Source organism: Pipra filicauda, unplaced genomic scaffold, assembly GCF_003945595.2.
Source record: "Pipra filicauda isolate LSUMZ 115617 unplaced genomic scaffold, ASM394559v2 scaffold753_size109717_pilon, whole genome shotgun sequence".
NCBI classification, from domain to species: Eukaryota; Metazoa; Chordata; class Aves; order Passeriformes; family Pipridae; genus Pipra; species Pipra filicauda.
This window is the reverse complement of record NW_024104924.1, coordinates 44,520-52,450: the sequence shown is the minus strand read 5'-3', so window position 1 is coordinate 52,450 and position 7,931 is coordinate 44,520. Positions and strand designations below refer to the sequence as shown.

The 7,931-nt window shown below is 49.1% G+C and overlaps 1 non-coding gene across 1 annotated transcript; it reads left to right on the top strand.

Moving 5' to 3' along the window:
• Positions 1 to 7,437: 7,437 nt before the first annotated feature.
• On the top strand, positions 7,438 to 7,519 carry TRNAL-AAG. Its single transcript has one exon. It is a non-coding gene; the product is annotated as a tRNA-Leu (tRNA).
• The last annotated feature ends 412 nt before the right edge of the window (positions 7,520 to 7,931 follow it).

Below are 7,931 nucleotides of genomic sequence, written 5' to 3'. Positions count from 1 at the left end.
CCCAGAAAATGTTGGGTGATCCCTCACAAAACTCCTGTTCCTGGAGCCAGCCACACACTTTGGCAGCTTTCCTGCTGCCCCTTGATGGACACATCATGAAGATGCTCCAACTCATCCTGCTGCTGCAAGATCCATGTCCGAGCACAAGCTGGGAATGACAGCTCATATCCTGCATATTTATGGATTTAGTGGGCTCAAAGGCATTAACTCCAGCCAGCAGATGCCCCTTGGTACCAGCACAGCTTCCCAAGCCCGGCACTCATGTCTCCATGAATCACCAAAATGAGCTTGAGCTTCGTAAGTGCTTTGTAATTCTTTTATCTCTGTTGTGTGCAGGAGCTGACTTACAAATGCAATTTTTATTCCTCCCTTTTATCATCTCCCTTCAGGAAAATACTGACTCTCTCATGTCTTGCTGAAGAGCTGGATGTTGGGAAATGGAGTTGTAGATGCAACTCTCACTCTGCCAATCTCATAGAATCATGGAAAGGACCCTCAGGAATCATCCAGTCCAGCTCCTGGCCCTGCACAGCACACCCCAACAATCCCACCCTGTCCCTGAGAGTGCTGTTCAAACACTCCCTGAGCTCTGCCAGGGTGACAGATGTGACTTGACCATGGCCAAACCCAGCTCTGGGCCCACAGAGCTTACCTCCCCTGGCACCCACAGAGGTGAGGGCACCTTGGTCTTTGCACACCCCCAGGTCACTGCAGGGAGTCCCCATCCCACCAGCTGGGCCCTGGAATGTCAGAGCAGGGTGGGGGTTTGGAAATGGTTTCCTCCCCAGGTTTTCAGCCATCATTCCTAGCTCTTTAAGCATGACTGAGAATTTATTTTCCCCCTCTTGCAAACCACATTTTTCACCTCTTTTCTCATATTCCTGCTTTATTGAACCCAAAGCCTGAGTCTTCAACCAATTTGCAGGTCAACATCTGCCACCAGAGCAGGGCCAGGCAATGTCTATGCACACCTCTCACCTTGATAGATCTTCATCCAGACCAGCTGCAGAATTTGGGTAGGAAAGTTTAACAGTTAAGGTGGTTTTTTTCCAGTATTTCCATGTCTGCCTGTGTTTCCAAGATGCTTGTTGAGTTCTCACCATGGCACAATTATTGACACTGTAATTAATGACTTTAAAAGGCTTCATGTGTTTCACAAGAGCAGTGTGAGATCTGCAGGAAAAGAGCAGAATTCCATTTCAGTTGGGAATATTTCCCAAGAGAGTGTGTCACAAAGGCTATAAGAATGAAGAAATTATATTTAGATTATGTTAATCATTTATCTTTTCTCCTCTTCGAGGCTTTCATGAGGACAGATGAACGTAAAAGGAATTCTCTCACTTGGACACATGGGGAAGAGCAGAAACAGAGCAGTTCCAGCCCCAAGTCGCGTTTTCTGTTCCCAGGATCAGTGTCAAATTGGTGCTGCTGCTTTTGGGGAGGGATTCCATCCAAGCAGCCAGTTCTCAACTTGTTTCTGCGGCATTTTGGATGAGGAGATGGGAAGTTTGGGTTTAAAATTTAGGAACAAGAGATATCACAACAAATATTTGTCTGAAGAGAGAAGCACCCCAGGATATCAGATTAAGATGCTTCTGCTTGTGGCCAAAGCAGAAAAGAGAATGAACAGGGAAAGAAGCAAAGGCAGAGAACAAGTAAAAGTAAAAGCAAAAGTAATCAGATAACATAAATAAGAAAAAATTCCCCATTCATTGAACTTGATTTGATCTTGTTGCTTTTCAGATAGGATGTGGTCTCCTGGGCCTAATTTTGTGTTTCCCACAGGGGCATGTCCTGCCCAGCAGCCCGAGGTCTGCAGTGGCTTTGGTTGGTGGTAACACCCTCTGTCCTTCACCACTTCCCTGGAATAACAGTAATAACAGGGAACCTCAAAACCCATCCAGTTCCACACCCTGCCATGGACAGGGACACCTTCCACTATCCCAGGTTGCTCCAAGCCCTGTCCAGCCTGGCCTTGGACACTTCCAGGAACAGGGCAGCCACAGCTTCTCCTCTTCCCTCCCTGCCTTTCTCACAGGAATGTCTGAACTCAGAGCACTGTGCTGTGTCCTCCTTTCCAAGCGGGCTTTTGTCACTGCTGTTGCCTTTTCCAAAGACTTATTTTGGAATCCCTTTGGTTCCCAACACCAAATCTTTCATGAGGGCTTTGACACTGACAGTGACTCACAGAAGCTTTCGCTGAAGTGATGCCTTTGCCAACAGCCACAGATCTGTTCCCAGAACTGCTGCCTACGTCCAGCAGCTCCTCCTGAAACTCTTCCCAGGAGCTCCAGGCACGTCTCTGGCAGAAGTCCTTGTGTTTCCCATCATATTAGTGCCACTAGAGCCCTGCCCTCACACCTCCAGTCCTTGATGGAGCAAACCAGAAGGTGAACATGGACCACTCGGTGGGACTCAGTTTGACCTCAGCACTGCTTGGGAGAAAAGAGAAATCTGGAAAAGGGGCTTTTCTTCCGCAGGCTCTGGGCTGGGCTGGAGGGGAGCTCCAGGACATCTGGCAGGAGGAAGGCTTCTGCACCTTGGTGGGTTTTGGGGACTGGAAGGACCATGAGCAGGAGTGAATTGAGTCTGGTCCGTGCAGGAACAGCCCATCCCCGTCTGAGCTTGGTCCCACCTCAGGAATCTGCAGGAGCTTTCCTGCAGATTTTCCTTTCTAAAATTTTCAGAGACCCCTTTCAGGTGGCAAAACTCACTGTTGATCCCTAATCCTGAAGCGAGTTACTTTTTTCTATTGTACATGAAACGCCCCTGCAGTGTCTCTTTGGTTTGCTTCTTTTTCCTTGGAAACAGATTTCTTTCCAACTTGGCCATCAGGCCCAGAATAATTAATGAAAACTCCCCTGAGACTGCAAGAAACAAATGCCTCCATTTGCAGCAAAGGTTAAACTCAATTTACTCTGTATTAAATCCATTCTTCAAAGAAAAAATCCAAACAAAAGCCCTGCAGGACTTTCAGCACAGGTGGCTGTTGCTGTGCATGTCACCTGTCCCCATCCACAGGGTCAGGACAGGGACATCTGCTGCCATCCCAGCTGAAGTGGGTGTTTGTCCAGCTTGAATCTAATAATCTAATCTCAGTCTGTGCCAGGGGAGGTTCAGGTTGGACATCTGGAGGAATTTCCTCATGGTAAGGGTGGTCTGGCACTGTAAGGGGCTGTCCAGGTCAGTGGTGGAGTCCCCACCCCTGGAGGTGCCCAAGGAACGACTGGACGTGGCACTCAGTGCTCTGGGCTTGGTGACAAGGTGGGGATCGGGCACAGGCTGGACTCGATGGTCTGGGAGGGCTTTTCCAACCTTAGTGATTCTGGGATTTTGTGATTCCTTGATCCTATGGCAGGGAATGTTTCCTGGCTGCTGGGAGCAGAACCATTCTCTGTTCTATGGATGTGCGTGTGCTGGGAGCCCCACAATGAGCTCAGAGGGGACTTGTGGGGGACAAGAGCTGATCCCAACGATTCTCTGCACTGCTGAGAGTGGACAGGAACCTTCAGTTCATTACCTGGTGAGAAATGAGCCTGTTATCCTGGGGACAAAGGAAATGGGGTTCCTATTCAGTGGCAGATAACGAGGCATCAGCTCTCCACTCTCAGCTATTCAGGTACATCACTTTTTACCTCCTAATTCCTTTCTGACACCAAATTTGCCCCTTCAGAAAAGACATTAATTCCATTTGCTCCAGCCCCAGCTCCTGCACACTCCGTGCTCTCCTTTCCCTCACCACTGCAGAGCCTCTGAGGCTTCAACCAGAGCCCCTTAATTTGACAATCACCGTGGGAGCTGATGAGGCTAGAGCCAAGATTTAGTCCTTCCAGGGCTCTGGCAGCAGCTGAGCCTGTGTGGAAGTGAGGGTCCTTTGGCAGCAGCATTTTGGAGCTGCTGAAAGGGCAGGGTGGGCAGCCAGGCAGGGGGTGAAAGGATTTCATGTCCCCTCTGATCCCTCAGCTGTTCTTTCCCTGAAAGGTGAATTCCTGGGGTGCAGCCTCTGCAGATGCCCTGTGCCTGCCCCAGTTTTCCTGGTGGTATTTCCATCCAGCAATAGCAGCTCCTGCTTAAGGGACCCCTGACCCTGGGGCCACCTTCCTGGTCCCAGTGGTGGCCAGGCCAGCAGTGGGGTGGCCCTGCAGGGTGACACAGGGTGCAGGAGTAACCCTGACCCAAGCAGAGACACCTCTCCTTGATCGTGTTCTGCTCATCCTGGGTCTGCAGGAGCAGGTGGCTCTGACTGCTGATGGATGCTGGATGGTGGAGGATGGAGGATGCATGGTGGATGGTGGAGGATGGAGGGTGGCTCATGGATTCCATGTGGAATTTCTGTAGGTATTCATGGAGTGCATCCATAAGGCTCCATGAGATGGAAGAGGCTTTGCTGGAGGTGATGCCTCTGCACATCTCTCTGCAGCTGGCAAAGCCCAGCCTGGCAAACACACCGTTGATGCTCTGGATTAAGCATGTTTTTCAGGGAAATGTAGGAAAGCTGGTGGCTGATGGCAGAACCTTGTTGGAGATCCTGTTTGCAAACAGTCCCTCCACATTTGGGAAGGTATGTGCAGCCCTGGCTCAGACCGGGGCTGTTAAAAAGAGAACTAGCTGTTAAAAGATGAATATTTAATATTTTGTTATGTTCATATGTTTTTTTATTGAATATGTTTTTTATTATTGTTTTATTAAACACACATTTTGGGAAGCTTTGCTCAGCTGATGGGTGAAAAGCTCTTCAGCCCCCAGGTGCTACAGAGCCTACTGCAAACCAGCTCCTGTGCCAGGAAAGAGACTTTTACTTGGAAATGGTTTTGAACTGAAAAAGGAGAGATTTAGACTAGAGGTTAGGAAGAAATCCTTCCCTGTGAGGGTGGGGAGGCCCTGGCACAGGTTGCCCAGAGAAGCTGTGGCTGCCCCATCCCTGAAGCGTTCAAGGCCAGGTTGGATGGGACTTGGAACAATCTGGGAATGAGATGGTCTTTAAGGTCCATTCAAACCCAAAGCAGTCTGGGATTCTGTGACTCCTCTGAGGTGCCCCGATGCTCCTCTGAACCCCAAAGGAACTTCCCTGCTCACAAACCAGCCAGAAAACTTCCTCTTGATCCAATCCCAATGCCCATGGGGACCCAGCTTTTCCCAGTGCCCACGGCATCCCTACCCAGGGTGTATAAATATTCATGAGATGGGGAGAAATCCTTATCCCATCATCTTTTACATAAAACCTCTCATTTGTACTTGCCCAGCTCCGCCCTCTTTGAGCGAGAGCACTGAGAGTGAGGCACAGGCTCACACCAACCCGACTTATCTTCATCCCTCACTGCTGCTTTCCAACTTTGAGATACGACTCCCAGTCCTCCCATTTCCTTTGTTCTGAATCCCAGTTTATGTTTTCTCTAAGAGGTTATGCTAACACCAATCAAAAGCCCCACAAGTCAGTTTGCAAATTTTGCTGCCAGCCCTTAATGACCTGCTAAAAATAACAGGAATGATTCATCTGCTAATCTGTGGAAACAGTGTTATTTGCTCTTGGGCTTGGGTTTGGCTGCTGGAGATGACAAGTGTGAGCAGATCAAGGAATATTGAAGGGATTTTTCTTCTTTGTGCTTCAGGGGAATGAAAACATTTTCTACAAACCCAGGTGGTTTTTTTTTTCTACAAACAGAGGTGGGGATCCCCTGGGGGAGGTCTCAGGGCTTTTCAAACCTGTGATCCCAAATTTGGGCACGGATATCCAATACTATTAATGTAATTTTTAGACAGAGGTATTTAAACAGAAATCATTTTAACCAGATATACTCCAAACAGCGTGTTTGGGAAGCCCTACAAAGGCTCAATATTTTCTAATCTTTTAATAGGGGCTGCTTAAATGCCCTAATAAGAAAATAAGGGCTGTTATAATCACTTCTTTTTAATTGAAATAATCTCATTGGATTTATTAAAATGATTTAGGTTTTAATTCCAAACTTCCTCAACCCTGCAGCACATTTATTGTGGAGGTTTCCCAACTCCAGCCCTTTCCTGCTCCCTGCCATGCAACAAGGTACAAAATGCCTTAAATCCTGTTCTTTTCCAGCTCTCCAAGGCTGCATTAATATTAGATTTGACCAGAGCAGCTCCCAGTGCCACTGGATCCACACAATCCCACCTGACACAAATGGAGCTGCAAAACCTACATGGGCTGAAATTTGTTTGCAAATTATTTGGCAGCTGCTGCAAAAATAAATAGACTTTCAGAAATCTGTGGTGGCTTGTGAATGTCCCCTTAATGAAAAAACAGTCTATTTCCTCAAATAACCAATTTATTCTCTGTAATTCAATCACCTCTGTTGATGTCAAGGCTCTTTGCCCATGGCAGGAGATGCTGCAGTGGGCGGTGTGTGGGATCCTTGGGATCTGTTCTAGGATTTGGGTCTAGGGACTCCTAGGATTTGAGCAGTGTGGACCAAAAAGCCATGGAGAAAGAAATTAGTCTTCTTGCTTTTTTATCAATGGTTATTTTTATGCTTTGAATCACAAAGTGACTCAGAATGGAAGGATTTGGAAGCACATGTCATGTTTCCAGATGTAGCTCAGGGAGCTGGGGGGTCTCACTGTAGTTCTTACAGCCAGAATCTATTCCAATGAATGAAAAAGGTGCAAAACATGCTAAATCCAAACATCCCTTTGAAACCCTGTTTATTTAAATGTGCTTTTATCGCCGTGCTGAGGAAGGAGAAAGTGCTTGTGTTTAGCTGTGGAAGAAAAATATTTATGTAACTCCAGAACTTCCACCGCTTCCCTGTGTCTGACTCCCAAAGCTTGTCAGGAGGTTTCCTGCAGATTTTGGCATCTTCCCTGATACCCAAGTGGGCAGGAGCTGCTGTTGGCTGCACACTCACTGCAGGCAGAGGGAGCTTGGCCACTTCCCTTGTCACCTTGAACAGGAGATCCATGACCTCATCCCCTTGACCTCCTGCTCCGAGCATTTCTCTGAGTCACTGGGGGCGCAGGGACAGGGGGCAAAGGGACAAATCAGACAGGAAAATTGGGTCCTGGGTCTTAATTCCCAACAGGATGGCGAGGTTGCCCTTGGTCATTGAGAAAAGCATCACAGGGATGGGTGTGGAGTTGGTGTGGAAAGATCTGGTGGATCTGGTGGTCTCCCTGTTGGAGTGCAAAAACTCCCTGTGGATTTAATCGAGGCTGCCATGGGAAGGGAATGAGAGGAGAGGACATGTCAGAACAGGTACATTCAACAGTGGGAAGGGCAGCGGGGGGGGGTGTTCTGCAGGCAGGGCTTGGTTCTCCTCTGGGCTTTCATGAAGAAAATGAGAATAAAACAGGATTTACATAAGGTGAGGACCGTCAGGATGGTCCAGTGGTCCAAGGCACTGTGCCCAGGTCAATGTTTCCCTGGATCCCAGGTTCCGATGCCACTCCTGGTGCTCCATTCCCCAGGGTAGCGTGGCCGAGCGGTCTAAGGCGCTGGATTAAGGCTCCAGTCTCTGCGGGGGCGTGGGTTCGAATCCCACCGCTGCCACAACTGTTTTAACACCTGGAGGCCATCCAGAGGGATCTGGACAATCTCCAGGAGTGAGTTTTAACCAGATCAAGTGCAGGTGCTGCACCTGGGTGGGGCAACCCCTGGGATCAATCCAGGCTGGGGATGAACAGGTTGAGAGCAGCCCTGGGGGTGTTGGTGGGTGACAGGCTGGACATGACCCAGCCCAGAACCCCCTGAGTGCTGTGCTGATCCCACAGTGTGGGCAGCAGAGGAGGGGGGATTCTGCCCTTCTGCCCCCTCAGGTGAGACCCCACCTGCAGAGCTGCCTCCAGCCCTGGGGTCCAACATCCAAAGGATGTGGAGCTGCTGGAGGAAATCCAGAGGAGGCCACGGAGATGCTCCAAAGGCTGGAACCCCTCTGCTCTGGAGCTAGGCTGGGAGAGCTGGG